This window comes from Notolepis coatsorum, assembly GCF_963971535.1.
Source record: "Notolepis coatsorum genome assembly, chromosome: 9".
NCBI classification, from domain to species: Eukaryota; Metazoa; Chordata; class Actinopteri; order Aulopiformes; family Paralepididae; genus Notolepis; species Notolepis coatsorum.
Window position 1 is genome coordinate 147,935,503 of NC_140173.1, and position 24,264 is coordinate 147,959,766.

At 43.9% G+C, this 24,264-nt stretch overlaps 1 protein-coding gene across 1 annotated transcript in view; it reads left to right on the plus strand.

Moving 5' to 3' along the window:
• The window catches only part of egln1a (egl-9 family hypoxia-inducible factor 1a), a 96,641-nt gene that overhangs the window by 27,860 nt on the left and 44,517 nt on the right, over nucleotides 1-24,264 (plus strand). The window lies entirely within an intron of this gene.

Below are 24,264 nucleotides of genomic sequence, written 5' to 3' on the forward strand. Positions count from 1 at the left end.
GGAAACGGGCGAGGGAGGTGGAGCTAGTTCAGCCTGTAACTCAGTCCATGTTTACCCCGAGGAGATGAGGGGTCTGGAGGTGGAGCAGGGGCTAGTTCAGCCTGTAACTCAGTCAGTGTTTACCCCGAAGAGATGAGGGGTCTGGAGGTGGAGCAGGGGCTAGTTCAGCCTGTAATTCGGTCCGTGTTTACCCCGAGGTGCTGAGAGGTCTGGAGGTGGATCAGGGGTTAGTTCAGCCTGTAACGCAGTCCGTGTTTACCCCGAGGAGCTGAGGGGTCTGGAGGTGGAGCAGGGGCTAGTTCAGCCTGTAACTCGGTCCGTGTTTACCCAGAGGAGATGCGGGGTCTGGAGGTGGAGCAGGGGCTAGTTCAGCCTGTAACTCAGTCAGTGTTTACCCCGAGGTGCTGAGGGGTCTGGAGGTGGAGCAGGGGCTAGTTCAGCCTGTAACTCGGTCCGTGTTTACCCAGAGGAGATGCGGGGTCTGGAGGTGGAGCAGGGGCTAGTTCAGCCTGTAACTCAGTCAGTGTTTACCCCGAGGTGCTGAGAGGTCTGGAGGTGGAGCAGGGGCTAGTTCAGCCTGTAACTCGGTCCGTGTTTACCCAGAGGAGATGCGGGGTCTGGAGGTGGAGCAGGGGCTAGTTCAGCCTGTAACTCAGTCAGTGTTTACCCCGAGGTGCTGATGGGGTCTGGAGGTGGAGCAGGGGCTAGTTCAGCCTGTAACTCGGTCCGTGTTTACCCCGAGGTGCTGAGGGGTCTGGAGGTGGAGCAGGGGCTAGTTCAGCCTGTAACTCAGTCAGTGTTTACCCCGAAGAGATGAGGGGTCTGGAGGTGGAGCAGGAGCTAGTTCAGCCTGTAACTCAGTCAGTGTTTACCCCGAGGCGATGAGGGGTCTGGAGGTGGAGCAGGGGCTAGTTCAGCCTGTAACTCAGTCAGTGTTTACCCCGAGGCGATGAGGGGTCTGGAGGTGGAGCAGGGGCTAGTTCAGCCTGTAACTCAGTCAGTGTTTACCCCGAGGCGATGAGGGGTCTGGAGGTGGAGCAGGGGCTAGTTCAGCCTGTAACGCAGTCAGTGTTTACCCCGAGGTGATGAGGGGTCATGTAGTAGGGTTGGGTACCGTTCACATTTGAACCGATACCGGCACCAGTACCAGTTCCTGGAATTCGGTATCGGTACCCAAAGGTACCTTTTTTCAGTATTTAACTCTCTAACTCTGTAATATAATAACAAAGAAATGTAATTTCACTTGTAAAGAAAAATATATAAACATTTTGTTATTTATTGTTGTAACACAGCACACAAAAGAAATCGCATGGTCATGTATTGTGTTTTTAAATATTTAAATCTCAACATTATCTGGCCATCCTCAGTAAATATTATCAAACTCGTCTGGTCTTTCTAAAGACCCAAGAGACGGGACAGTAATATATATATTTGTGGAAAAGGCTCCCTCTTGTCTAACACTCTTATACTAAACATGTAAAGGTACCGAAATCTGGTACCGATTGATCTAGCGCAGGGGTTCTCAATCTTTTTTATACCACAACCCCATTGTATTTAGGATTTCTTTTGGCGACCCCACACTTTAATGTATCGCGTAATTTCAACGTGTAATTAATAAAAAAATAAATAAAAGCACACGTTGAACTTGATCATGCATATTTATTAGAACATTTATTAGAACATTAGAACACAACTCTCTCTCTCTCTCTCTCCCTCCCACTGACACAGCTATAAAACATTAGATTGAAAGAAACAAGTCAAATCCACGTAAGAATGTCTGCCTCAGTGACCTCTATGACCTCTGTTCCTCAGTGACCTCTGTTCCTCAGTGACCTCTATGACCTCCTCTGTTCCTCAGTGACCTCTATGACCTCCTCAGTGACCTCTATGACCTCCTCTGTTCTTCAGTGACCTCTATGACCTCCTCTGTTCCTCAGTGACCTCTATGACCTCCTCTGTTCCTCAGTGACCTCAGACAGTTGATTGTTTATTGTATAAATACCTGCTATTTTATTCCTTAAATTGTTGCTTGTTTGTTCCTTCATGCTGTGGAGCAAACAGAGAGTAAGAATTCACGTCAGGTGGGGCTCAACACAGAGGATATCTCTGCTTCCATGAGGATGTCGACACTTGACCTAGATTTCTATACACATAATGTAAGCAGGCTGGAGGAAGTCACGTGACGACTCCCTGTGTTTGGGCCTGTTGGTATAGACCAGTGGTGCCCAACCAGTCGATCGCGATCGACAGGTAGATCGCGGGCTGATTTCAAGTAGATCTTGATTAATAAAATTTGATTATTAAAAAAAAAAAAAAAAATCAACTCTGCCTCTCCTTGTTAACTACAACAAGCAATGCTGTTTGTTATTTAAGATGAGGTCGGACTCGGCACTGACAGATTTGTGTTCATTATGCTGCTTTTATAAAGCCTCAAATGACGGCTTACAATTATACAATTTTGGCTGGTAGCTCTCGGCTAGGTGGTAAATTAAAAAGTAGATCTTGGTTCAAAAAAGGTTAGGCACCCCTGGTATAGACTATATGAATTAGTGTGTCTGGTCTGTGCTAGTACATGAATAGTGTGTCTGGCCTCATGCTAGTATAGGTCTATAAGAATAGTGTGTCTGGCCTCATGTAGAGCCATATGAAATCCGCGATCACGGAATCGCGGACGGAATTGCGGAATTGAGCAATAAAAATGGAATCAACTGTTAAAAAAGAAATTATAATATTTTTTTTTTTTTTTTATGTTGTGGGACTTGTACAGCACTTTGTTCAACTTTGTCAGTGCTGTAAAGTTTAAACCTTTTTAAATCTTAGACAAACAAAACACTTTGCTTTCATGAAATATTGTAAGCCATCATTTGAGGCTTTATAAAAGCAGCACAATGAACACAAATCTGTCAGTGCCGAGTCCGACCTCATCTTAAATAACAAACAGCATTGCTTGTTGTAGTTAACAAAGAGAGGCAGATGTAACAGAGGCAACTCGCCCCTGCCACGAATTCGACCATGCCTTGAGTGGGAGTCGAACCCCAGGCGTCCGCACTGCGGGCGACATCACAAACCGTTGCGCCAAGAAAGGAATTCCCTCCTAAGCGCTCAGTTTGGATGCCTCTGGGGAGTTGATTTTGCAAAAAAATATATATATATCATTTATATTTTTTAATAATCAAAATTTATTTTCATATTCGAATCCCATGCCCATCGAACGAAGCTTCGAAGCTTCGAAGTATTTAAGACAGCCCTATTAAATGGACTGTTATATCTTATTAAATTGTGGACATTTATTCATTCCCACTTATTAGACACTATTTCTGATGGTAAAATGAGCGTACAAAGCAAAATACAGAATTCTGAAATATTAAAACGGAAAAAACGGAATTTGGGAAAAAATAAAATAGAATTTGGAAAAAAATTTAACGGATTTCATATGGCTCTAGCCTCATGCTAGTATAGACTATATGAATATTAGGCTGCATGCTATATTAAAGATGTTCACCACTGCCCCAAAATTGGCAGTCTGCTAGCCCTCGCTATATTGACTCTGCTAGCCCTGGTTATGTTTACTATGTCGTGGCAGTCTGCTAGCCCTGGCTATGTTTACTATATCATGGCAGTCTGCTAGCCCTGGTTATGTTTACTATATCATGGCAGTCTGCTAGCCCTGGCTATGTTTACTATATCATGGCAGTCTGCTAGCCCTGGTTATGTTTACTATATCATGGCAGTCTGCTAGCCCTGGCTATGTTTATTGTTTACTATATCATGGCAGTCTACTAGCCCTGGTTATGTTTACTATATTGTGGCAGTCTGCTAGCCCTGGTTATGTTTACTATATCGTGGCAGTCTGCTAGCCACTGGTTATGTTTACTATATCGTGGCAGTCTGCTAGCCCTGGTTATGTTTACTATATCGTGGCAGTCTGCTAGCCCTGGCTATGTTTACTATATCGTGGCAGTCTGCTAGCCCTGGTTATGTTTACTATATCGTGGCAGTCTGTTTAGCCCTGGCTATGTTTACTATATCGTGGCAGTCTGCTAGCCCTGGTTATGCGCTGGTTGCAGGGAACAAAATAAGCACCCGCCAAGCGCCAATGGCGTGTAGATTTAAGGTTTGGCGAGTAAAAATGAGAGGTCTGCCCGCTACCTGGCGTGTAGTTCATATCGATACTCTTATTTTGAAAATCCTGTGCGGGTCTCATTTCCGCCCCAAGCGCAGCTCCAGTCATAATATCTCTGGCTCCGTCAGCTAGCAACGTTCGGTTCATATGATACTCTTATTTTGAAAAAACCCTGTGGCAACTCGACAAGTCATATCCGCCCAGTCCGTGCTATTGTCTGCGGCGCAGGTCGGTCAAGCAGAGGAGCAGCGCTACACAGCAGTGCGGCTATTTTGCGATCCGAAATAAGTCCGTAGTGTTTTTTTTTTCTCACAACGGGTCAAATACATCTAACACGCTTTGCATCGTCGCCATTCCTTTATGCCCACATCGCCCGAAATGAACGTTAAGTTAGCGTAAGCTAACAAGCTAATCCTGATCAGAGGCAGAGCCAGAGAACAGCAGACAGTGTGGACTGGGGAAAGGGTGTGGGTGTGTGCGTGCGTTTGGAAAGATGATGAAGTCAGTCAGGAGTATATTATGGTAAACTGAGGATTACTGAGGATGGACAGATAATGTTGATATTCAAATATAAAAAAGTTTCGAGAGGAGTGGAAGTTTGAAGACAGACTAGACTACAATATGATGCAGGGGTGGTGAGTTGAAACAGTGTGAATGAATGAAAACTTTATTTAACAGATTGCAGAATGGGTACAATTAGGGATGGGAATTGATAGGATTTTATCGATACGATTCCATTATCGATTCTGCTTATCGATTCGATTCTTTATCGATTCCCTTATCGATACCTGATCAATTTATAATTTAGTAATCCAGAGGTTCCCGGTTCAATTCCCGCTCCTCCCGGGCAGCATGTCGATGTGTCCTTGAGCAAGACACTTAACCCATTATTGCTCCCGATGAGCAGGTTGGCACCTTGCATGGTTGCCTCCGCCGTCGGTGTGTGAGTGAATGGGTAAAATGTGAGTAACAAATTGTAAAGCGCTTTGGATAAAAGCGCTATATAAAAAAGCAGCCATTTACCATTTACCATTAAATAAATAAATTGGAAATGCAACAGAACTAAGCTGGTTAGAATAACAACATGCAACTTGACATTTCTGATTGTCATTTATTGTTGAGCCCCCATGTCAGAAAAATACAAAAACTGTAAAAAATAAAACATTAACTATAGCCTACACTTAAATAAAATAATGTATTTGAGATTCTCTTAAAATGTATTTATTTTTTTATTCTTAAACTAATTTAATCTATTGAATAACAGGTCGTTATTCCTCTGACTTCTGTCTCACACACACACACACACACACACATACACACACACACACACACACACACACACACACACACACACACACACACACACACACACACACACACACACACACACACACACACACACACACACACACACACAGAGCTCCCTCCCCGGGCCCCTGGTATTGGCTTGTGTTGCTACACGGACACATTTGTATGTTGCACCACGGTACTTCCTGGCTTACAGGGTACAGACTAGTAAACAAACACTCCGTCTCTTATTATATGTGAACTAAAGAGTACAAGGTTTACACAACAGCCCCCACCCGCTGTTTTATTGTATTTGTACCTGTACTATCCGCTGTCAGCTGTTTATCTCTCTCTGAGAGCTTGATTAAATAGCGTTAGCTCACGTTAGCTAGCGTTAGTTCCGCGGCTAATTTTAGCTCACCCTGAACTAAATCAATGACTAGGTTCTAAAGCATTCAAGTAGTTTTCACTGCACATAGTAGCCAAACAGCGGGAGCATTTCTGGAGCATATTACCAAAACCCAGGCAATTTCGAGCCCTTAAGGAATCAAATAGAGTCTGCCATGGCTACATGCTAACGCTAACGTTATTGCGCAACTGTAGGAAAAACCTGGCAGCGATAAGGGAATCGAAAGTCACGGGAGCCACACGGTTCCAGGCATCGGCCAATTAGGTTTTCGATTCCCATCCCTACAGTAGGTACAATACAGTACGGCTCAATACACACAATTGTTAAGGGGATGCAGACCAGAGAAAGACGTTTGTCTTGTTTACATCAGGGTCCCCCATTGTGTGTGTGTGTGTGTCCCAACCGACCCCACTTCTATGTTTCAATAAATTATTTGCATTTAAAACTATTAACGCTGACTCATTCCTTCAGTCCACTAAAAATTATGCTAATATTCCTTATGTTGTTTATGATATTAATTGAAAATAGCATATGAGAGTATTATAGTAATAATAACACATGGCGATATACTAAAAAGCTATTTATAATTTTTGGCTGGTAAAAAATCTGCCTGGCTGGTCGTTTTTAAAATCTACCAGCCAAATGGCTGGTAAGTCAAAAAGTTAAGTTTGTTCCCTGGCTGGTTGAGTGCTTACTTTGATCTTTAGCGTTACGCGGCTACATTGATCCGCTGTGTCTCCTTGTTTACATCTGTTTTTAATTCATTTTCAATGATTAGTATCCATTTGTTGAACAGACAGAGTTGACGTTAGGTTCTAATTAAAAAAATAAACCAATATCGCGATAAAATTATAAAATTATTTTCATATAACTCGATATCGATAATTATCGTCGATATAATGTCTGTCAAGTTTAATTAACTTCTTATGCCCGGCGCCGATGGACGGGCTATTAACACTTTGATCGCCATGGGTTAAATTCATAATTTACCATCCCTCGCCAGCTCTATTTGTCTATGGAGAAGTTCCCCTTCTTTGCAGGGCTATAACTTTTTAAATTATATTGCTACATTGCCATTATTATGGCCCATTCAATGTCCTATATGTATTGTTCAGGGTGTAGCAACGTTAAACTTTTTCATTCACATATTCATACTAAAATATGGTCTAAAGTATAAGTATGTTTTTATCGTTTTCTGCAGCTTTCTTCAGAACGTGATTTATAGCCCTAAATGCATTATATTGATGATGAAATACAGTTTGGTAGCGATCGGCGCGAGATGAAAAATTTCAACTGGACGTACTTCTAGAATGATCTACGTATGATCTGATGATGACCGGATGGGCGGGGGATCGTTTATAATTCCGTGGGCAGCGTTAGATGATTCATCCAGAGTGGGTCATATGTTCATCATAGCAGTTTATATGGAATATGTTAGAAAATAACGCTGAATCGTAGGCGGTTAGGTGGCCGAGCGGAGATTGCGTTCGTCACCAGCCCCGGAGCTGTGAGCTCGATTCGCCTGTTCGAATCCAGCTCACAGCTCCGGGGTTGTCACCAGCTTGGCTGGCCGTCTGCACTGATACAATTGGCTGTATCAGAGGGTGGGAGAAGCTGGCAGGGTGGGTCCGGGTCGTTGTAAACAGCGACTCCTACAGTTCGGTCGGGGCGCCTGCTAAGCGCGGATTGGACGTGAGGGGGATAGTGTGGTCCTCCCACACGCTACGCCCTCTCAATGAGAATCCGCGCTGCCAGGTGAAAAGAAGCGGTGATTGGCTGGACGTGTGTCGGAGGAAGCACGTGGTAGTCTCCACTCTCCCAGATGATCTGACTGTGGGGGGTAAGTGCGCAGCGACCAGGAAGGGACTGGGAATTGGCATACGACTAACATTGGGATGGGAGAAAATCGGAGGAAAATGGAGGGGGAAAAAGACCAATATATTAAAAAAAAAAAAAAAATAAAAAAAATAACGCTGAATCTTACCGTATGTTCCTCGCGCCGTTGGACGATCAGCGTGGAGTAGACCGTTTTCGATTATGGGATGTAGAAATGCCCGATCCATTTCCAGGTTGTATAATAGTATATACGTCCAAATAACGTTGTTTATTGAGTTAGGGCGAGCGATCTATTATCCAGTGTTTCAAGATGGAGTCGTGGGAGCTATAGAGAGTGGCCGGACCACATTTGGATGAGTACTACCGGTTCAAAGGTTAATATCCGGTTGGCGATCTGCCGATCGGCCACCAGATGGCGCTCTTGAACCGCTAGAGAGTTGAGAGGAGATCAGCACTGTGTCTCAGAGCTCCGGAAATGAAATATGATTTCGATGACAGATTTTTGAAATATTGACATCAAAGACGAGTTACGGCGTCTTCGGCAGAATGAGCATGGCTCTGAATGACGTGAAAACTCGTTCCCGGCGATCATAGTGTTAATAGACTTGTTTTGCTGCTGCGAATGTCTCGAGTTGATGTCGTCATCAGTCCGCGCACGTTAGCAGTTAGCCAGAGCAAGCGGTGTATCCCATGACAATGTACTAAATATGACCCTAAAATACTCCGTTCCGCCCCAATACATTGCAACGACGTCCACCACATACCCCACACTACTCTAACCGTGGCCTCAGAATTCACGCCACACACCCACTCGGCACGTAAACTATAAAATAGCGCCGTGCAAGCTAATTATCCTAGCCAGCCTTGTTTCCAATGCACTAAATATCACCCTAAAATACTCTGTTCCGCCCCAATACATTGCAACGACGTCCACCGTATACCCCACACTACTATAACCGTGGCCTCAGAATTCACGCCACACACCCACTCGGCACGTAAACTATAAAATAGCGCTGTGCAAGCCAGGGCTGTACGTTAACTTTTTTTGCACATAGCAGCACTGGTGCTACAGAGGTTGATAGTTTTGTAGCACAGGCCAAAATCTTGTAGCACGAGTATAAAACGTCTCTAAAATCTCTAAAAACAACCACAAGTAGTGCAGTTCATTACTTAATAGGTATGTGACTGGCAAGGGACATGAATCTTGCATACAGGGCACACAAAATCCAAACTTTAACAAGAAATGCTTTTAGACAAATTCTTTCTTTATTTGCCCATAATGTAAAACAAAAAGAACAAGGACATAACCATATAACCGATATGAAGCAGTCCGAGACCAGGCAGCGCTGGTGTGGACTCAGATTACAGGGAAAGCTAGAAACCAACCTAGAAACACATAGAAACCAACATAACAAATAGATATAATGCATACAAACACCTGTACATATTTGTGGAACCAAATAAATAAATAAATGTATTATTATTATTATTATTATTATTATAATTATTCGTGTGTGTGTGTGTGCGTGCGTGTGTGTGTGTGCACTGCACACGTGTCACAGTTCCAGCATCATGTCTGCTGGCCACTTTTTCAGATCCACACACACACACACACACACACACACACACTATTGCATTAATCAGAACTAAGTACAAGGAACTCTGCATGAATGAAAAGGGCTTTATAAATAAAATGAATTATTATTACCTTATTTGCATATTGTCTCGTTATTAGATAGATAGATAGATTGATTGATAGATAGATAATTAATACTTTATTGATCCCGGAGGGGAATTTAAGTAGCCATACGATGGAGTTCTTTTTACAGAGTAAAATTAGCGGCTTAATTTAGTGAACAGCATTTCTTCCTTGGCGATGCAATATGCCACATTCATCTTAAACTTTACCTCACGGAGATCAGCATCATCCGCTCTGGTCGTCTGTTTACTCAGCGAGTGCAAGAGGGTGCCGGCCCGCTCAGGGGTTTGTTTAGCGTTGAAGGCATAGATATCTGTTCTATATATATCTATGGTTGAAGGCATCCCGGGCAAGAATGTGTTGATGGGACGTATTGTGTTTATTAATGTTATCCCTTTTTAGGATATTGTTACCCGCGACATAGGGATTCTCTGATTGGATCTTTTCCGGAGTCTCCCGGCACCAGTGACAGAATAATAATAGCTGTGCTTCCTCATTAAAAAATATCCACGGAAAATCATTTTCCCACTCTGCGTTATATCTGTACATCTTGTTAATCTTCTCCTTTTGTCTCGTTTCTATTAACGGTGGTCCCTCTCGGGCTCGTTTGGGGTTTTGATCTTGTACTTCTTTTGTTGGATTTAATACCTTAAAAAAGCGCTTCATCTTGTCGAAGTCACCCAGTCAGTGTACATTGAGCTCGCAACTTAGTCGCGGGGATATTGTTCGCTAGGGATTATGGGATTTGGTGTTTGATTATGGACTCTACGCGAGACGGGACATTGTTTTTAATCGCACGAGACTACAAGTACCAAGTGGATAGCGTGGCGCTGTGGTCCATTCAATTTACCGGCACACTTTTTTTTTTTGCTTGCGCCACGGGCCATCGCACCAGTGCTACTAAAGTCAATTCATTCATCGCACAGACTGACGTCAGTGTCGCACGTGCGACATATATGTCGCACTGTACAGGCCTGGTGCAAGCTAATTATCCTAGCCAGCCTTGTTTACTACTTGAGTCCTACCTCTCTACCCAGAGGTGCACCGCGGGTCTCCTTCCGCTGTCGGCCATCTCCTTCACTGATTGGTTGTTAGTGCGTGTGCTCATATCCAAGCTTGGAAAATCGATATATCGAAACTTTGCGACCACGTTTCATGTTTATTTCGAGGAAATAATTTATCACGATAGTTATCGTTATCGTTTTATCGCCCAGCCCTAGATTATCCTATGTTGGCTTATGTTCTTTTCGGGAACGGGTTTTTGTTGATTGTTGATTTTTTTGTTTGTTTGTTTGTTTGTTTGTTATATTTTGCAAACTTTAACTTTTTTGAATTTGTTTTTGAATTAGGGGTAGGTTGCTCTATAAGACTTCGGCTTCAAACCTATCCTTTTCGTTTGTTTATTTGTACAAATCTTCGAAAAATTATTTGTTTATGTTTATTTATTTGTAAACATTCGAAATAAAATAATTCATTCATTCATAATTCATTCATTCATTCATTCATACTGCGCAAACATACTGTTGCTGGTCTGGACTGGTCCTCTGAGCTCCCCTCTGCTGTGATGGTTTAATCTGAAATATTGCCAAATCCTCCGCAATCGTTGTGTAATGCGTCATGTCTTCTCTAATAATATTATTATTATTATTATTATTATTATTATTATTATTATTATTATTATTATTATTATTATTATTATTATTATTATTATGTCTTCTCTAGTGCTTCTTTCTCCCCTTCGCGTGGAGTTAAAACGACCAAGTAAGTGAAAGTGAAACCTAAAAATAGCTGCTGTCCGTTTAGTTTATAATGATAGCACGTTTATTGTTTATTAGTGTTTTTATAACTAAATGGGGTTTATTTATTACACTGGAGGGGGGGGGGTCTGACTACCCCGGCGAGAATAGGCTGAACCCGTGTTTGTGTTCCCCCCCCCCCTATGATCTAGCCAGGGAGCGAGGGTTAAAGGTAGAACCAGGATTGTATACGTCTTCCCATTGTTCTCATTGTACAGTAAAAAGAAAAGAATAAACTAGGTCATTCCTTTCAACAGGGACTTCCTGTCTGGGCGGCTGCACCCCCCTATCTGACTGATAAACCGGCCGGCTATCTCGGGCCGGGCCCAAACCGTCGTGTATTTGGGGCCACGCCGATACCAATGCCGGATATTTAGTAGGGTTGCACCGATCCGAAATGTATTGATAAATGTATTTTTTTTTTATATTATATACAATTATATATATTTTTTGTTATTTAAACAATTCAGTACATTTATATCTATGTGTTAATTTGTTAAATTTAGTTTCACTAAGTTAGGAAAGTAATGTTTTAAGTCAAGCCTGATGTTGCCCTGCACAAAAGAATGATCCCAGTCTCTTCCATACAGTTTATTAATTGAATAATGGGTATCGGATCGGTACTCGGTATCGGCCGATACCCAAAGCCCAGGTATCGAGACTGAAAAAGTCGGATTGGTGCATCCCTAATATTTAGCCGGTAACTGTGGGAGTATTTACCCAATACTAAGAGGCATGTAACATGTGAAGAATCTAAGCGAGGATTTCCTGCATTTTGGCCACGTAGAAAGATGTTGGCTCTCTCTAGTGGAGGAATGGGTGATATGACAACGTTATCGTGCAACCCCATATACTCCAAATCCAATCCAACTTTATTTGTATAGCACATTTAAAAACAACATGGTTGACCAAAGTGCTCTCTGGCGGTGGTGTCAGAGGAGGAGCATATTACATTATTTTTTAAATGGAAATATATGGAAACTTTTTACTACTTTTTTTTAATAGAAGATTATGTACTTTCAAATCTGAAGCCTGTGAACCTCAAGAGGACGTAATCAGAGCAGCATAACTGGACCACGTACCACTTTAACATAACCTTTAATCAGAGCAGCATAACTGGACCACATACCACTTTAACATAACCTTTAATCAGAGCAGCATAACTGGACCACGTACCACTTTAACATAACCTTTAATCAGAGCAGCATAACTGGACCACATACCACTTTAACATAACCTTTAATCAGAGCAGCATAACTGGACCACGTACCACTTTAACATAACCTTTAATCAGAGCAGCATAATGTAATGTTAAACTTAAAGAGAAGACGGAGGTCTCTGTGTGCCCAGTTGAGGTCTGGCACCCTGCCATTGGCTGTGGAAGTGGGTAGATTCCAGGGTAAACCTGAGGAGGAGCGGCTGTGTGTTCTGTGTGATCTGGGAGTGGTGGAGGATGAATATCATTTTGTTTTTTATTGCCCTTTGTACACCACTTTGAGGAGGGCTTTATTTGAAAAAATTCAAATTGCAAACCCAGATTTGTTTTGGCAGTCTGAGAGCTGTATGTTGAGTTGTTTTTTTGTGGAGGACATCTTCGGTTTTGCAGGATTTTTGGAGAAGGCATGGCACCTGAGACAAAACACACTGTATCCTATATAATTGTATTTGAATTCACCTTGTTTTTCTGTTTTTCTGTTTATTTACATTGAGTACAGCTTGTGTTATATTACGTTTTATTGTATTTTCTTGTATTTTTCTTTTTTTATGGCCATCTTGGTCTATGTCATTTGTTAAGTAATTGGTAAAGTATATTATTATATACTTAATGTTATGTGTCTTGTAAGCCCATATGGGCTGGGCATACATCTGTATGTAAGACACGAAAATAAAAAATATCAAATCAAATCAAAGCATAACAGGACCACGTACCACTTTAACATTAACCGTCAGTGGATGGCGGTTTGAACGCTCCCAAGCATTGGAATACACAAACATGTAGAATGCGTACTTTTACTTTAGATACTTACAGTCAATCAATTGCAAATACTTCTCTATTTTTACTTAAGTAGAATTTGAAGTACTCATTTATCTGAGTATTTCTACTTTTACTTAAGTACTTCTTCCACCACTGGCGATGGGAAACCATGAACCCCCTTCCCCCTACATTTACATTTAGTCATTTAGCTGACGCTTCTATCCAAAGCGACTTACAAGTTTTGTACAACAAGACAGCAAGAAGGGCACAACTCTTATCAGCTGAGTAACAAATGTTCATCAAAGTGTTGAGTGCTAAAGTGTAGGTTAGTATATTAGGACATGACCGTAAGGTTAGTTAGGGTTAAAGTTTTATTTATTTATTATAATTTTTTTAGATAATGATTGAAGAAGTGCGTCTTTAGTCGACGGGTTCCGGCTGTCCTAACTGGGGTGGGAAGTTCGTTCCACCATTGTGGGGCAAGAACCGAGAATAGGCGACTTCTCTTTGATGACCCTCCCGGAGCTCGGATAGGAGTGGGTCTGAGGCGGCCAGAAGATGCAGAGCGTAGGGGTCTTGAGGGTGTGTAGTTAGAGACCATTGACCGGAGGTAGGCGGGAGCCGTTCCCTTCGCTGCACGATATGCCAGGCCGAGGGCCTTGAAGCGGATACGTGCAGCAATGGGGAGCCAGTGCAGGTCCCTGAGAAGTGGGGAGACATGGGCCGACTTTCGTAGGTTTGAGATCAGGCGGTCTATGAACCCCCTGCCGCTCTATGAACCCCCTCTGCCCCTCTCCATTAATCCCCTACCCCTCTCCATTAACCCCCTACCCCTCTACCCCTCTCTATGAACCCCTCTGCTCCTCTCCATGAACTCCCTTCCCCTCTGCCCCTCTCCATGAACCCCTCTGCCCCTCTCCATGAACCCCCTTCCCCTCTGCTCCTCTCCATGAACCCCCTTCCCCTCTGCCCCTCTCCATGAACCCCCTTCCCCTCTGCCCCTCTCCATGAACCCCTCTGCCCCTCTCCATGAACCCCCTTCCCCTCTGCTCCTCTCCATGAACCCCCTTCCCCTCTGCCCCTCTCCATGAACCCCTCTGCCCCTCTCCATGAACCCCCTTCCCCTCTGCTCCTCTCCATGAACCCCCTTCCCCTCTGCCCCTCTCCATGAACCCCCTTCCCCTCTGCCCCTCTCCATGAACCCCCTTCCCCTCTGCCCCTCTCCATGAACCCCCTTCCCCTCTGCCCCTCTCCATGAACCCCCTTCCCCTCTGCCCCTCTCCATGAACCCCCTACCCCTCTGCTCCTCTCCATGAACCCCCTACCCCTCTGCCCCTCTCCATGAACCCCCTACCCCTCTGCCCCTCTCCATGAACCCCCTACCCCTCTACCCCTCTCCATGAACCCCCTACCCCTCTCCATGAACCCCCTTCCCCTCTGCCCCTCTCCATGAACCCCCTACCCCTCTCCATGAACCCCCTTCCCCTCTGCCCCTCTCCATGAACCCCCTACCCCTCTCCATGAACCCTCTGCCCCTCTCCATGAACCCCCTACCCCTCTCCATGAACCCCCTTCCCCTCTACCCCTCTCCATGAACCCTCTGCCCCTCTCCATGAACCCCCTACCCCTCTCCATGAACCCCCTTCCCCTCTGCCCCTCTCCATGAACCCCCTACCCCCCTACCCCTCTGCCGCTGTCAGTTTTTCGCTGATGTGAGGAAAAAAACTGCCGCTGTGAACGCCGTCACTGGAGTTAATGGCAAGTGTTTGTTTTTTTGACCAGCTGACGGGCTGCTGTACGGATCTGCCCGCGCCTCGAGGCAGAGCGATGGGCCTCGTTTCCGCCGCGGTAATGCAGGAGGAGAATATCGTGTGTGTGGATAGTCCCCGTTAGGGCCGGTGACGAATATTCTTTATTTTTTTTTATCCTATTTTTCTGTATTTTCCTCCCATCCCAATTTTTTGTTGTCATGCCAATTCCCCCCTCCCTTTCCTGGTCGTTGCGCGCATGTGCCCCCCGCTGGTCGGTCTAGGGAGCCCTGAAGTCTATCACATGCTTCCTCCGATACATAGGAGACAGCCAGCAGCCTCTTTTCACCTGGCAGCAAGGACTCTCGCTGGGGGAGTGTAACGCGTGGGAGGATCACACTACCTTCACCATTTCCCTCCCTCGCTGTGCAGGCGCCCTGACCGACCTGTAGGAGTCGCTGTTTACAACGACCAGAATACCACCCCACCGGCTTCCCTCCCGCTGACTCTGCCAATTGAGCCAGTATGACGGCCGGTTTCGATACCAGTGTGTCTGCGGTGGTACCCGGCCACCTTCAGCGACGAATATTCTATAGTATTAATAATATATAATATAAATTATTATAAAATATACAAATAAAAAGAAGAATATCCAGTGTATGAGAGTGTCCATTCTATATACCGTCAACATCAAACTGAAAAAAATTCTAATTCAAATCAACATGCTTTAATATTTCTGGGCTCATTTTGCGAGAAATCTGACTCAACTAGTGACATGCGTTAAGTCATACAATCATAGAGAATAATGTATTCTCTCTCAATCTCTCTCCATCTCTTCTGACTCTCTCTCTCCCCTTCTCAATCTCCCTCTCTCCATCTCTTCTCTCTCTCTCTCTCTCTCTCTCTCTCTCTCTCTCTCTCTCTCTCTCTCTCTCTCTCTCTCTCCCCCCTTCTCAATCTCCCTCTCCATCTCTTCTCTCTCTCTCTCTCTCTCTCTCTCTCTCTCTCTCTCTCTCTCTCTCTCTCTCCCCTTCTCAACCTCTCTCCATCTCTTCTGTCTCTCTCTTCTCTCCCCTTCTCAACCTCCATCTCTTCTGTCTCTCTCTCTTCTCTCCCCTTCTCAACCTCTCCATCTCTTCTGTCTCTCTCTTCTCTCCCCTTCTCAATCTCTCTCCATCTCTTCTGTCTCTCTCCCCCTTCTCAATCTCTCATTCTATCCATCTCTTCTCTCTCCATCTCTTCTCTCTCTCTCGCTCTTCTCTCCCCTTCTCAACCTCTCTTCATCTCTTCCGTCTCTCTCTCTCTCGCTTCTCTCCCCTTCTCAATCTCTCTCTCCATCTCTTCTCTCTCCATCTCTTCTGTCTCTCTCCATCTCTTCCGTCTCTCTCCCCTTCTCAATCTCTCATTCTATCCATCTCTTCTCTCTCCATCTCTTCCGTCTCTCTCCCCTTCTCAATCTCTCATTCTATCCATCTCTTCTCTCTCCATCTCTTCCGTCTCTCTCCCCTTCTCAATCTCTCATTCTATCCATCTCTTCTCTCTCCATCTCTTCTGTCTCTCTCCCCTTCTCAATCTCTCATTCTATCCATCTCTTCTCTCTCCATCTCTTCTGTCTCTCTCCATCTCTTCTGTCTCTCTCTCTCCATCTCTTCTGTCTCTCCATCTCTGCTGTCTCTCTCTCCATCTCTTCTGTCTCTCCCTCCATCTCTTCTGTCTCTCCATCTCTTCTGTCTCTCTCTGCATCTCTTCTGTCTCTCTCTCCATCTATTCTGTCTCTCTCCATCTCTTCTGTCTCTTCTCTCCCCTTCTCAATCTCTCTCCCTCTCTCCCTCTCTCCCTCTCTCCCCCTCTCTCCCTCTCTCCCTCCCTCCATCCCACTCTGTGAATGCCAGCCGTGCTGCGTCTGTGATATGTAAACAGACAGCACTGCCTAATGAGGGCCACAGAGGAACGTGGAATAGAAGTCTGGGAGAGGAGGGAGGAGGAGTAGATGAGAGGAGGGGGGAGGAGTAGAGGAGGAGTAGAGGAGGGAGGAAGAGTAGAGGAGAAGTAGAGGAGGGGGGAGGAGTAGAGGAGGGGGGAGGAGTAGAGGAGAGGAGGGAGGAGGAGTAGAGGGAGGAAGAGTAGAGGACCAGCCAGTCACTAGAACGGGTTCCAAAATTCCATTCCAATAATGATGTAGCATAAGGAGGTAGCTTACCATTAATGATGTAGTATAAGGAGGTAGCTTACCAATAATGATGTAGTATAAGGAGGTAGCTTACCAATAATGATGTAGTATAAGGAGGTAGCTTACCAATAATGATGTAGTATAAGGAGGTAGCTTACCAATAATGATGTAGCATAAGGAGGTAGCTTACCAATAATGATGTAGTATAAGGAGGTAGCTTACCATTAATGATGTAGTATAAGGAGGTAGCTTACCAATAATGATGTAGTATAAGGAGGTAGCTTACCAATAATGATGTAGTATAAGGAGGTAGCTTACCAATAATGATGTAGTATAAGGAGGTAGCTTACCAATAATGATGTAGCATAAGGAGGTAGCTTACCAATAATGATGTAGTATAAGGAGGTAGCTTACCAATAATGATGTAGTATAAGGAGGTAGCTTACCAATAATGATGTAGTATAAGGAGGTAGCTTACCAATAATGATGTAGTATAAGGAGGTAGCTTACCAATAATGATGTAGTATAAGGAGGTAGCTTACCTATAATGATGTAGTATAAGGAGGTATCTTACCAATAATGATGTAGTATAAGGAGGTATCTTACCAATAATGATGTAGTATAAGGAGGTAGCTTACCAATAATGATGTAGTATAAGGAGGTAGCTTACCAATAAGGCCCCCCCCCCCCCTGATCTGACTAACGGATGTATTAGTCCAGCGGTTCTCAAACTACGGGTCGCGACCCAAAGTGGGGTAGTGGGTAGGTGACACTGGGGTCGTGCATTGGCAAGTACAAACTAAAAAATAATGTTCTGGCAACATATTTTGGCTAAATATGCCTAATTTTATAAATGTGTATTGATAACATTGTGCTGTAATTCAATTTTCTAATAAATATGCATGATCAAGTTCAACAACGTATGGTTTTATTTTGATATTCCTTAATTCCATGTTGAAATTAAATTACACACTACATTAAGTGTGGGGTCCCCAAAAAAAATATCCTAAATAAAATGGGGTCGTGGTATAAAAAAGTTTGAGAACCCCCTGGATTAATCGACACAATCCGTAGCAGAAATCATGTTTTTGAACAATAGCCTAGACTTCTGTGCGTCGCTGTCAACCCTAATATACAGCAGCAAATGGGAGATGGAGAGAGGAAGGAAGAGAGAGAGAGAGGCGGAGGAGGAGAAATGTGGGCGATAGCGTCGGCAATCTCACAGGGGTGACGTTAGGACGATCTCACTGCCTCGGAGCACTTGTTTACATTTTGAGTGTGGTCTGAAGTGTGGTGGTGGGCGGGGGAGGTGAGTGAGAATAGGGGTCGTGTTGCTATTTTTGGCCACAGCTCAGCCTCTGCCAAGAGAGGCCTGGAGGAATCCACTGTACCACAAGCCACTGTGTACATACAGCATGGTGTATATATATATATATATATATATATATATATATATATATATATATATATATATATATATATATATATATATATATATATATATGATGTAATCTCTACTTCAACTGGACCTGAGTGGTGCTCCGGCCCCCCTGGGCAGAGCGACCTGCTGAGCCATCGTCTTATTTTATCATACCAGCGCTTGTATTCCTATGCTTTTTTGTTCTATTATCATTTTAAAAGGTTCATTCGTATATACTTTGGATACTATTGCTACTATTTATGTATGTATATGTGTTAGGGCTGCACGATTAATCGGGGAAAAAATCGTGATCTCGATTCATAGACCTATGCAATCTAATTTCTAAATGATGACCATTTCTTTTATAAATGTATTTTTATTTTTTTTATTTTTACTTAACTTTTTTAAATTCTGACGATTCTGACTTGAGTTATTTTGTATGTTACAAGAGACTTAAGTTTAAGTCAAGCACTTTCATATATGTTATGTTTAAGTTTAAGTCAAGCACTTTCACATATGTTATGTTTAAGTTTAAGTCAAGCACTTTCACATATGTTATGTTTAAGTTTAAGTCAAGCACTTTCATATATGTTGTCTGTTTAAGAAAGTGTGCAATAAATGATTTGATTGAAAAAATAAGAATCGTGTGAGAGAATCGTGATCTCAATTCTTAGAGAGAAAAATCGTGACTCACATTTTAGCAAGAATCGTGCAGCCCTAATATGTGTTTATATTACATGTATATATATTACAGGACGATCTCACATGATGTTAGGACAGTCTCGCATGATGATAGGTCTCAACTCTTAATTCCTATATTCTCTCTGAACCGTTCATAAATCCCTCCGGTATTCAGTCTTCTGTCACCAGCTGGAAGCATGTAGCTACATGAAGCCGTTCCACTGTGTAGAGGTTAGGATAGAGCAGCGGTTCTCAAACTACGGGTCGCGACCCAAAGTGGGGTTGGCAGGTACAATTTTTTTTTTTAATATATATTATATATTTAATGAGTGGCAACATATTTTGGCTAAATATGCCTCGTTTTATAAATGTGTATTGATAACATAGTGCTGTAATAAAATGTTCTAATAAATATGCATGATCAAGTTCAACAACGTGATATTCCTTAATTCCACGTTGAAATTACGCAATACATTAAAGGATAACTCCACTATTTTGGGAAATTAGCTTATTTAACATCTTCCCTGGAGTTAGACAAGAAGATGCATACCTTTTTTGTCTCTGTGCGTGCATTTTAGCTTTGGGAATAGACGCTCCGTTAGCATAGCTTAGCTTCATCACTGGAAGTGAGGCAGGACAGTAGCCTTACAGTGCCTTACAGTGTATTGCAAGGTCTGACATTGACCAAACTTGATATGCATGACCTTGGTGGGCTCTAGGTCAACTCCTGAAAAGGGGGTCAATGTCAGACTTTGCAATCAAAAGTTAGGGGGCTAATAACCCTTGCCAAAAATATTTTTTAGGGGCACATTTTTAAATAACAATTTTACCATTATTTATATCGATTGTTTTTGATTTAAAAAAAAGAAAGAAAAAAAATGATTTTATAATTTTTTTTTAATAAAATATATATATTATATAATCATACTTGTAGTTGTATTATCTGCGAGACATCGCCACCACGCAACAAGTCAAAATGCTCGCTATATGCAACCAGCTCCACTGTCTGTGTGTACTCGAGTAGCCTCCAGCTACGGCCAGGATTCTCCGGAGCTGCAGCTGGACCCTATACTGTAGCCTCCAGCTACGGCCAGGATTCTCCGGCGCTGCAGCTGGACCCTATTACCCTATTGACTATATTCAGCGTGCCCTCAGCTCGAATACGCATCGACTCAGTGTTATAAGACATTGATATCAGGAGCTATCTGTAGCTATTTAGTTTAATGGGACGTTTCGTTTTGAACAGTGAGCTAACGCGAGCTATCATGCACTACTAGACTTGCTGGAGCATTTGCTAGCCGGCTGGCAGGCTCACCGAGGTCCCAGTGTCCCACTAGAGACTAGTGTTTACAACAGCCACGGGTGCGGGAGGGAGGAGGAGGAGCAGCAGACGCTGCAGCTCTCTCCGTGTGTCTCTGAGTTCAGTTCAGTTCGGCTCACTATAGGAGGTCGAACGCGTCGAAAATATGAAGCAATACTAACTTTACTTTTCTTCATAGCTAAATCAGACAGTCAGCCAGTCTATCAGAGTGAGTGCTCAGTCGATTGTTCCCGCTGATCATACCTGCTGAGTGCTCACTGCTCAGCTCGCGTGAGTGACGTCATCGCGTCATCACACGCCTTGGATAATTTAGGAGTGAAATGCGAATGCAAGGCTTGAAAGCACTACTCGCAAGCCCGCCCCCAGATAATATTTACCAATCGCAACGGCCAATTAAAGGGGCAATTCGCGATCATCTCGTCGCAGTGTACAGCCCTGATTAGGCCTAACAAAAATAATGGTTTGGTTCCGGTTGCCGACCGACCCTGCCGATTTAGGTGCGACCCAATTAATTTTATGAGTTTAAAAAAAAATATATATATATATATATATATATATATAATTTTTTTTTCTTTTTCTTCTTTTTTTACAATAAAGTTTAATTAAAATCTTAGTCAAACCTTTAGTATTATGGATATTAAACATGCTGGCAGAGTACATGCATCCATGTTGTTGTGAACATTTTAATTAAATAAAGAAATTCCCTATCCATAGTCACCGTGAAGAAATAAAAATAAAATTAATTCCCTACCTACCCATGGCCTTAACTGACAACCAACAGGAACCAAACAATATTTTCTTTTATGCCTTAGTCGACTATTCGACTAATCGAGGTCAGCCCTAATTTCCTCTGCATTCTACCACGTTGTGCACAGTTACAGTACAGTGTGAGTTTTCAGACGCAGCCTGTGTCTTAGCTGCTGTAACTAAGCCGTGTAGCTTAGAGGCCATAAGCCCGACCAGATCACATGAAAGGCAGAAGACGGGAGTTAAAGAACACTTCACAAGCAGACCGACACACAAGGAGCAGAGAGGAAGAAAGTTATTCTTTCTGCTCATCATGTGACTCAGATGATCTCATTCTTTCACGACAGTGTGTGAACGGCACAAATCACATGGAATCTGATCTTTTCAATTCTGATTTGGCCCACTTTCATAATGTGGTTCTAAATCAGATACATACAGGTCTGATTTCTGGCAATGCGCCTGAACAGTCATGTGACTTTCATGCAACTTTTACATGACTCTAGATTGACATTTGTCACAATTCTTTACGTCCATCTTCGTTATTGTTCATTTGCGGTGGTTTGTTTCTATGTGTGGTTGTTTGTTTATGTGTGAGGTGGTTTGTTTGTGTGTGAGGTGGTTTGTTTGTGTGAGGTGGTTTGTTTATGTGTGAGGTGGACGGTTTGTTTATGTGTGAGGTGGTTTGTTTGTGTGTGAGGTGGTTTGTTTATGTGAGGTGGTTTGTTTATGTGTGAGGTGGTTTGTTTGTGTGTGAGGTGGTTTGTTTATGTGTGAGGTGGTTTGTTTATGTGTGAGGTGGTTTGTTTATGTGTGTGTGGTGGTTTGTTTATGTGTGTGAGGTGGTTTGTTTATGTGTGAGGTGGTTTGTTTGTGTGAGGTGGTTTGTTTATGTATGAGGTGGTTTGTTTATGTGTGTGGTGGTTTGTTTATGTATGAGGTGGTTTGTTTATGTGTGTGGTGGTTTGTTTATGTATGAGGTGGTTTGTTTATGTGTGTGGTGGTTTGTTTATGCGTGCGGTGGTTTGTTTATGTGTGAGGTGGTTTGTTTATGTGTGTGAGGTGGTTTGTTTGTGTGAGGTGGTTTGTTTATGTATGAGGTGGTTTGTTTATGTGTGAGGTGGTTTGTTTATGTGTGAGGTGGTTTGTTTATGTGTGTGAGGTGGTTTGTTTATGTGTGTGAGGTGGTTTGTTTATGTATGTGGTGGTTTGTTTATGTGTGAGGTGGTTTGTTTATGTGTGCGGTGGTTTGTTTATGTGTGTGAGGTGGTTTGTTTATGTATGTGGTGGTTTGTTTATGTGTGAGGTGGTTTGTTTATGTGTGAGGTGGTTTGTTTATGTGTGAGGTGGTTTGTTTATGTGTGTGAGGTGGTTTGTTTATGTATGAGGTGGTTTGTTTATGTGTGAGGTGGTTTGTTTATGTATGAGGTGGTTTGTTTATGTGTGAGGTGGTTTGTTTATGTATGAGGTGGTTTGTTTATGTGTGAGGTGGTTTGTTTATGTATGAGGTGGTTTATTTATGTGTGTGGTGGTTTGTTTACGTGTGTGGTGGTTTGTTTACGTGTGTGGTGGTTTGTTTATGTATGAGGTGGTTTGTTTACGTGTGTGGTGGTTTGTTTATGTTTGGTCACGGCATGGACTGATATACTTTGTTGAAGGAACAATCATCCATATGTTGCTTTTTTCATTTTTTTTTCTGTGTTTTTCTCCCATCCCAATTTTAGTCATGCCAATTCCCCCCTCCCCTTCCTGGTCGCATGTGCCCCCCACTGGTCGGTTTAGAGAGGGTTGATAGATACTATCACATGTCCCCTCCGATACATGCAGAGTCAGCCAGCCACTTCTTTTCACCTGCCAGCGCGGACTCTCATTGGTGAGGTGTAACGTGTGGGAGGCTCACACTATACCCTCACCATCTCCCTTCCTCGCTGTGCAGGCGCCCTGACCGACCTGTAGGAGTCACTGTTTACAACGACCAGAATACCACCCATCATCAACTCCCCTCCCGCTGACTCTGCCAATCGAGCCACAGTATGACGGCCGGCCGGCCCAAGCCGGAGGCAACGCTGACAGCCGGATTCGATATACCGGCGTCTCTCGCATTGGTGCCGAGCGCTTAGTCCGCTGCGCCACCCAGCCGCCCCCTCATATGTTGCGTTATTTATTACTGTTATTATTTCAGTTTGTATATATATGTTTGAGACGAACCTAGATGTGTCCAGGGAGGCGCTACACCGGGTCAATGATGATGAAGCGGGTCGCTGCAGCGTTTCCTCGACAACGGTTCCTGACCTAACCCCCCACCCCCACCCCTTCCAAACCCAGTACACACACGCCTCACACATCTCCTGCTTCCTGACAGCGTGAGCGTTGTGTTCACTCATCTCTCTCTCTTGTAGAGCAGGGGAGGGGGGGGGGGGGATTCCTCAATAACCCGAGTATCTGCACGTAGCAAGACCATTAAAACACTGCTCCTCCCTCTGGGGGCCGGGGGGCCAAGGGTCAAAGTTTACACCGGTTCACTCTCGCACTATGTGTGTCTCACTCTCCCCTCTCTCTCTCTCTCTCTCTCTCTCTCTCTCTCTCTCTCTCTCTCTCTCTCTCTCTCTCTCTCTCTCTCTCTCCTGCTCTCTCTCTCTCTCTCTCTCCCTCCCTCTCTCCTGCTGTCTTGCTACCCCTCTCCATGTGCCTGTTTCTCTCTCATTCTCACAATCTCTCTCTCTCTCTCTCCCTCTCTCTCTCTCTCTCTCTCTCACGCACACACACGGAAAGCGGCTAATCTGTATCGCGTGTCGGACCGACAGGAAGCCCTTTGTGAGTCGCCGTGCCCCCCCCTCCTCACCCAACTTGAACCCCTGTAGTGCTGCAGGCTGCACACCCAAACCCCCTCTCCCATCCTTCCCTTCAGAGGGGGGGGGGGGGGGGGGGGGGGGGGCGCGCTCAACAACAGTAGTGTGTCTGATAGCGGCGCTGGAGCGAGGCTCTCGCACACCCCCCGGCTGGATGTTTAGAGGCGGCTTTGAAGGTTCCGTGGCGGTGTGCGTACCGGCGCTAG